The following is an 8,629-nucleotide window of genomic DNA, read 5'->3' on the forward strand; positions in this document are numbered from 1 at the left end:
TCAGACTTTGCTTGGGTCTCTGGAGAAACTTTAGATTTTAGAACTGGAAGTAACAGAAGATATCTAGTTATCCCAGCCTTTTTTTTTTTCTCTTTGAAGATGAGAAGACAGGTTCATAGAAGTTAAATAATTTGCCCAAATTAGTGGAAGAGCCAGGACTAAAATCCAAGTATCAAAGACTTCTGGTGTTCTTGAATTTAAGAATCAGTGGCTTATCTAGATTTTGCATGTTTCTTTTAGCTGATTGTATCAACCAATGGCAGGTTTTCTAGAATTTCACTGTTAAAATGTTCTAGATAGGTGGCAAATATTTATTTTTCAGTCCAATCTTAATGGAAATGTTTTTATTTTTTCAGTTCACTAGCTGGGGAGTATAGGAAGCATTAAATGATTCAGATAGCCAAGATCACAGTTGCTAACTCTTCCATCTCTGTTTAGTCTCCTTTGCTGATTCCTCCTCTAGGTGCTACTTAAACATGCCTGTTTCCCTGTAATTTTGTGCTTGGTCCATTTATCAATTTGCATCCTCATTCAAGTGAAATTCCCACGGTTCCAATGATCCCATAACCATATTCTCTGCCCTGAGAACTTGCTCCCAAACTGGAGGTTTCTAGTTCCATATTTCTAATTCTAAACTGGAATGCTTTCTTACCATATCATCCCCTCTCTAACAAGGGAAGTCTGCCACATTAGAAACCTTGGATTCATTTTCCATCTCTCCTTTCTTACTTCTCTCATGGAAGTAGCCATTAAATGCTCTCAATTATGTCTCAAAAAATGTCTCTCAAACCTGTACTCTTCAATTTCTTGAGTAATTTCCTCCCAAAAAACTAACTTCCTTGCCCTAAGATCTTCCATTGGGTCTCCATGATTCACAAGATTTTTTAGCTTAGTTGGGACAAACTTAACTGGTAAAGCTCTTCACAGTTTCCAGCCTCAGCAATAACTGCTTCCCCTCAGCTCCCTACTTCCCAGTCGTTTCCATAAAATACCTCTGGCTTTCTCAGATGTTCATACTTTGGCACATGCCTTTCCTTTTCCTTTGAATGTTTTCTATACCAGAGTTTTCCAAACTTTCTTGAGAATAACAATCAGGTAAAGTGCTTGTTAATAAATACAGCTATTTACATCTTCCCTGGGTCTGATTTAGAGGGTCTGGGATGGGTCCTGGGAAGCTATGTTTTTAACAAGTGCCCTCACATTCATTCTTATCATTGGATCAGTTTAGCAAACAGGTTTCACTCTTATTCCACCTTCAGAGTGTAATTCTGTTAACCTTTCACCTGGGACAGCCTTCAGAATGCACAGATAAAATTCAATCCTCCAGGACATCAGCCACCTGCTAAAGTAGCACCTGCTACGTACTTTTCTTACTAGCACTAACCAGGCAAGATTATAATTTACCTGACCAAAAAAATCTTCAGTGGCTTCTATTAGCTACAAAATAAATTCTGCACTCAAGTCAGTTTAGCAAGTCTTTTGAGCATCTATTATATATCAGATATTATTCTAGGTTTGATACAGAATTGACTAAGACCCAACCTCAAGGAGCTCACATGGTCTAGGAAGGAATGACTCTGCTTGGCATTTAAAGTCTTTCAAATCTTGGCTCAACCCAACTTTCTCTCACTCTTTATCTTTCAAAGGCCTCTTCATCATGGGTGCTCCTCTGAGCCTCAGTCGCTTCACAATTGCTGTTCTTTCTACTTGGCATGCTCTTCCCTTTCCCATTCGATCTGGTTAATTTCTGCTTTTTTTTTTTTTAGCTGTCACCTCAAGTATCTTTTCCTCAGGAAATTCTTCTTTGTTCTTCCTGACTAGGACAAATCCTGCTATTATGACATTCACTTTGTATCTCCTTCAAGGCATTTGTCCCAGACTTGATTTTCTACTTGTTTGTATGATTATTTGATTAATGTTTGTCTCTCCCTCTAAACTGTAAGCTCTGTGAGAACAGGGGCCTGGGTTGTGGTTATATAGATATTCACTGTATAACTCTTTGTTAATTTGTCTCTATATGTTTATGTACCTTTCTGTAGATTTGTTATAATCCTGAATATCAATTTATCTTGCATACCATATTCAAAATCAAATCTTGAATATTCTAAATTCAAACTTAACAATAACAGCTAAAATTTCTTACTTATTTTATTATGTACCAGGCACTTTTAAACGAATCATTTAATCTTCACAACGCTTTAAGATATATGCTATTATTATCTCCATTTCATTGAATGGCTTATAAAAAAATTACTCACCTCCTGCCTCCCTGTCTCCAGCATCTAAAACTACTCTCCTTCTCCCCACTGACCTCTTAAATAATTGTAATTACCAGCTATCCTCCTCCTCAACCTCATGGACTAGTCTCTTAGTCTGGGATGCTGTCTCTTTTTCCCAAACTTACTTGGTTTTATCCTCCTCATCTTCGGCTCTCAAAAGAGATTCTAGGACCTGCCCCAGATCAGATCAGCTCCTTTGTTAAATGTACTGGTTTCCTATTGTTGCTCTAACAAATTACCACCAATTTAGTGGCTTAAAACAACACAAATTTACTATCTTATATTACTGGAGGTCAGAAGTCCAAAAACCAATGTGTTGACATGGCTGTGTTCCTTCTGCAGGATCTTGGGAAGAATCTAATTCTCTAATTACTTTTTCCAGCTTCTAAAGGCTGCTTGCATTCCTTAGCTTATGATCCCTTCCTCCTTCTTCAAGGCCAGCAAAGTGTCCTCCTCAAATATCTCTCTTTTCCTGTCCTTCTCCACTTCTCCCTTCTCTTATTCTGACCCTTATGCCCTTCCTCTGTTAAGGACCCTTGTGATTACATTGGACCCTCCTGGATATTTCAGGATACTCTCCCCATCTCAAGATCCTTAATTACTAACACTTGCAAAGTCCCTTTGACCATATAAGGTGACATAGTTACAGGTTTCAGGGTTTAGGATGTGGACAACTTTGAGGGGGGAATTATTCTACTTACCCCAATATACATTCTTATATTTCCTAGAATTGTTCAGTGCTTGACACATGGTAAGGCCTCAGAAAATATCTGTCCACTGAATAAATGAATGAACAAGTCTACATTGACATTCAGCTGCACCAGAAGCTTTATACTCTTAATCAGTATTAATAAAAATAGAATCTTCAGAACAAGGAACATGAACGTGGTAGCTTGTTTCACTCTGCTTGGCTGGTCAAAAACACCTGGGATACTGTGCTTGGTTCTGAGTACCACACTTCAAGTGTGAAAGAGGCAATCTAGGGCACATTTAAAGGAAGGCAACAGAATTGTGAAGAACAAAAAACAGTGTTATGTGAAACTCAGAGCCTTTATAATGTTTAGGGCTTAATCAGTAGAGTTGAGGAAAGGTGTGAACAAAGAAAAACCCATCATCAAAACTACCGTCACCACTATTATTATAACAGCCAATGTGTGCATGTGTGTGTGTGTGTTTGTGCATTACATGTCTGCGTTTTGGAAAGCATCATCTTTTTTTAGCAACGGTTTGTCTCAGAAGGAGTTTTCACAGCTAATTATTCTTTAGAGAAGTAATTTTAGTTGTCCTGATAAACATACATAAAATTATTTTGAAATGATGTCTTCAATTGTGTTTTGGGACAAATTGGGTATTCACATATAATTAATTAACTATAGAAGTTTTTTGGATGTGCAGTAACAGCTACTATTAGCACGACTCCTTGAAATTCTCACCAATGAAAAGGAATCAAATATTTAAAAATATGAATTCATTTCTAGAGAGTACATTTTTAATATGAGAAAGTGATTACTTCCTTCTAAAGTGCTGGGTGCAACATCTGTCCAAAGTTTTTTCCTTTGCCCCAGTAAGACAGCCAGAGATTTTGTGAGAACCTTTGCATATTGGTTTCAGACTTAAAACTTAGAAATATAGGTGTCTCTTCTGTACCAGAATCATGACAAAGATGACTAGATCTAGGAAATGCATTTCCAAATATTTTCGTATTTTATACCATCATTTGAATATTTTATCACTTATGTTGTATTTCTTCATTCATTCATTCATTTATTCAACAAATATTGATAGAGTGCCTACGATGTGCCAGGGTCTGTTCTAGGAACTGGGAATATAATGGTGAGTAAAACAAATAAAAATCTCATTTCTCATGGGGAGCATTCTAGTGGGGAGGGGCAAGAAATAGAATAACAAGACCAAGACAGCACATGATAGATGGTGGTAAATGCTATGAAGAAAAATAAAGTTGGGAAAGGGAATAAGGGTTCTGTAGGAGTAGGAGGGTGAGGGGAGAGGGTTGCAATTTTAAACAGAGTGGAGTGAGAAAGTGATACTTAAATAGAGTCCTAAAAAAGGTGAAGGAGTGAAGAAAATGGATGTCTGGTTTCTGGGCAGAGCAGCCAGCGCAAAGGCTCTTCAGTGCGAGTGTACCTGCTGCATTCTAGCTGGAGTGGGAAGACCAGTGTGGCTGGAGCAGAGCAGACCTGGGAGAATGGTAGTGAAACAGAGCAGGACCCTACGGCCCTTGCTTCCTCTGCCTGCCTTTTGTCTGTGGAAAAAACTTTAGCCAAAGAATAAGTTTAATCAGAGAAGTGAGAAAATACAGAAACAAAGGAAAACAGTCAAAGGAGACCAAATAATAATAGTTTAGTCATTAAGCAAATTCAAGGACTTTTAGTTCCTCCTCAGGGCTCTACATTATATTCTGAGCCCTATCCTTTGAGCTGTCTTATAGATATTGAAACCCTCACCAGGTGGAGACGTTAACTACATGATGACCAGACTGTGGCCATGGCATCAGCTGCCCCAATTCCGAGAACTGCCTTCAAGAAATGGAAACAAACCAACCCTGGAACTGAAAATTAACTGTACTTAAAACAAGATGACGCTGGTCAGACCCCTGATGACCAATTTCAAAATGACTGTCAGAGCTGACTGTGCTGTTTCTGCATGTAGCCCCCTCCCTTCACCTATAAAAGCTCTTACCCACTGATTGTCAGTGGGGGAAAGTCGGCCTTTGGACAGGGGTCCGCCCTCCGCCCAGTTGCCGGCATCCAAAATAAAGCAAACCAACCTTGCCTCTTTATTGGCTTTTGAGGGGAGAGTAGCCAGACCCCATTTTCAGTTACAGTAGGATGTGTGGACAGGGAGTGAAGTGGTGAAGTGAGGGTGTGGTTGGCAGCACTTCATGTCAGAGCTTGAAGATGTTTGTGAAGACCTTGGCTTTTTATTGGAGTGAGGTGGGAAGTCAATGGAAGGTTCTGAGCCACGCTCACTCTGGCTGCTGTGTAGGGAGACAGCAGCAAGGTCAAGGTGATCATAGGGAGGTCAGTCAGAAGTCTATGGCAGTATTTAGCTGAGAGATGAGAGTGGCATAGAGCAGCGTGTTCGCAGGGTTGGTGGTGGCGAGTGGCCAGGTTTTTGTACGTGGGGCTTGCGGATGGATTGGATGTGGGGTGAGAGAAGAGAGGTGTCAGGGATGACTCCAAGGTTTTGGGCCTGGGTGAAAGGAAGGCTACAGTTATCACCTGAGAGGGGAAGGAGCTGGATTGGAGACAATTTATATGTTGCTCCATTAGGTACAAAATCTCACCTGAGTGCACTCAGGCATAATGAAGTTCTGGAGGTAAATGAAGACGTTAAGAATCAACTTTGGGAAAGCTATGCAATAAGGATGGTGTTGAGGTAAACGGGTTACACCTCCTTTTATATATATTAAGTGGCTGGTGTAGAAAACACTTTACAGCCAAATCTGATAACCCTTAAATTCTTTAATTTCTTTCTAATCAGGGATGGACAGAGATATGAGAAAACATGGATAAAGAGCTATGCAGGCAAAACTCAGTCGCGGGTACCAGAGATCTTCATTATGAATTAGGGCAATAAAACTTTTATTTTTGCAAAGTTATTGTTTTCCATAATGGCTACTTTTGTATTCATTATTGTGATTGAGTGTTATATACAATGAATATTTGGTTCTAAGAAACAAACAAAAAAACTGCTGATGGAAAGAATGTGTACATGCTTGTGTGAGCTGTTTAATAAATAACTATTTGATGATGATTCTGCAGTATGTTTAAAGGGTAATTCTTCTTCTTTGGAGAGTTCATCTGGCATTCTAAAAATGGATGTAATTTTAAGGGGTAACCAAAATGTATCAATTAGCCTGACATCTAGGTCTTTTTAACAGATCTTTAAATTTCCAATTTCCTTTGCCATCTTAACCATGGTAAATCATCCTAACAAGATCATTCTTTTGAACAACAGCCTCCTTATTAACTGAGATCAATTGAGATTAGAAAATGAAAAATACACTAGATGCTGAGAACTCTTTATGAAACCACATTTGTAAGATGAGTATTGAATGAAGATTAATGTGTTATTTTCAGCTTCTATATCATTGATTTAAACATTTATTCTCTATATCCCACTGCTGGATTAAACACTAATATATATTTGGATGGTGTGCTTGTTTGCAAGTATTATCTTTTCCCTATTGAGATTATATATTAATGGAAAGGAATGATTTTTAATTCAAAGGTAGCTTGCTTTGCACACCACATGTGTTTTTGAAAGTGCTACACATCAAATTGAGTAGAACAGATTTTCCACTGAATTATAAATTAATGTTTAACTCCTTTGTTCTAATTTCTTATTGATTTTCATTTGCTCTTTGGATAAAATACAAGATCCTTAGCATGTCGTGTGGCCCCTATGTGATCTGGACTCAGCCTACTTTTAAAGACAACTTCACAGCACTCTGCTCTTCTGTCCCAGATACCCTGGTCTTCTTTCAAACCCTAATACTTCAGACTTAAGATTTTTGCACACACTGTCTAAAATGTTCATTCTCTAACACTACCTGCTTTATTTTTTCCATATAGTACATTACTTTCTTAATTATTTGTCTGTCATTCCCTAACTAGAAAGTAGCCTCCAAAAAATGCATGGATTTTAGTTTCTCTTTCCTCACTGCTGAATCTCTAGCATCTAGAACTGTGCTGGGTATATAGTATGCATTCAGAAAAAAATCATAATGAATGAATGAATGAATGATTACTTATCCTGGAATACCATTTTCCCTTCTCTATACCTAGGTACCCTCTATTCATCATTCAAATTCCAGCTTAAATGTCACTTTTTCAAGCCACCATTTTTGACCCCTAGGGCAAGATCAGCTTTCTCTACGACTTGTTCTTACATGTCTCTGTATGTCTAAGTTCTCCATAGCACTTATTAGAACTTTAACTTATAAAGTCCATTATTTGTGAGATAATTTGCTTAGCTCCTGTCTTCTCTCCTAAACTGTAACATGTCCTTATCTTGTTTTTAATCATCTCCCCAACATCTAGCAAAATGCCTGGAACAGAGAGATGCTCCATAAATAGCTGTTGGATGAAAATATGGATAGATGGATGGTCAAGCAACTCCTCATTATAAATTTCAGTCCCTTTGTTCCACTTGTTCAACGTTCTCTCAACAAAAAAATAGTGGTCAGTGAACCAGAGGGAATGTTTTTCTATACTGGACAGGTTCTTATTTAAACATACCCCTCCATGAATTCAGTAATGCTTGTAGGATCCCTTAAAGCTGATGCCTCATACCAGCCTCTTTACCCCCACATGTTATTTAATGAAATAAATACTTTATGAGTTTCTCCTCTGGACCAAACTACACAGGAGGGAAAGGTCATGTAAACAGTAGAAAGACCAGAAGCTTTAAAACAGAAAGATCTCTTACACTTTGACTGCCTGTGTGAGCTTGGCTAAGTTACCAGTTGAGCCGTGGGTTCTCCATCTGTCAAAGAGAAACAGCAATACCTATCTTGTGTGGTTGATGTAGGGATTATTAATAATGCATGTAGTGTGCTTGCCATATAATAGGTGCTCAAAATATGGCACCTGTTACTACTATCACTATAAGGTAAGCTCCTAGAGGGCAGACTACACTTGCATTCCCAGAACGTTATGTATAGAATACTCTCAGTAAAGGTTGGTTAAACTAACCCACAGAATATGTGCTACTTCTCCACTCTCAACGGGTTTTAAATTTAAGCAAGAAAATAAGTTCCAAAACAGATTCATGAAATATTTAGATAATAACAAAATATAATACCTATTATAGTGTACTATATACAAGATTAGAGCAAAATATGAGCTACAGGCCATAAGTGCTTTGGATGGCCAGGCAGGAAATGGTAAGAGGTGGCTGGCTGTAGTTATTGGGAAATGATAAGTTCCCATGTCTGTGTGTGTAAGATATAGACCAGTAAGCCTCCTATAAAAATATTCAATTTCTTTGTCACTAGCTCTACCAATGTTGGATAAAATGGTAGAAAGCATCAACCTGATGCTTCTGGGTTAATATGATGGCAGACAAAATAGCGTTATTGATCTTGAGTAGCGAGCTGTATCTGTCATAGTAATGGATGCTTTTTCCCCCTTTAACAATCAGTGGTTAGCTAATGATCACAAATAGGTTCTGATGACGGTGGGTAATGTTGCTCAAATAGGGCTGTATTATGTGGAGTACATCCTAGCCCTGGAAAACTAGAACATAGACTCAATCCCATATTCCACTTCTTTGCAGCATGCTCTGTACAGGTTTTCAGTTGAATTGCATCATCCGTAATCATT

This window comes from Eubalaena glacialis, chromosome 17 (assembly GCF_028564815.1).
Source record: "Eubalaena glacialis isolate mEubGla1 chromosome 17, mEubGla1.1.hap2.+ XY, whole genome shotgun sequence".
NCBI classification, from domain to species: domain Eukaryota; kingdom Metazoa; phylum Chordata; class Mammalia; order Artiodactyla; family Balaenidae; genus Eubalaena; species Eubalaena glacialis.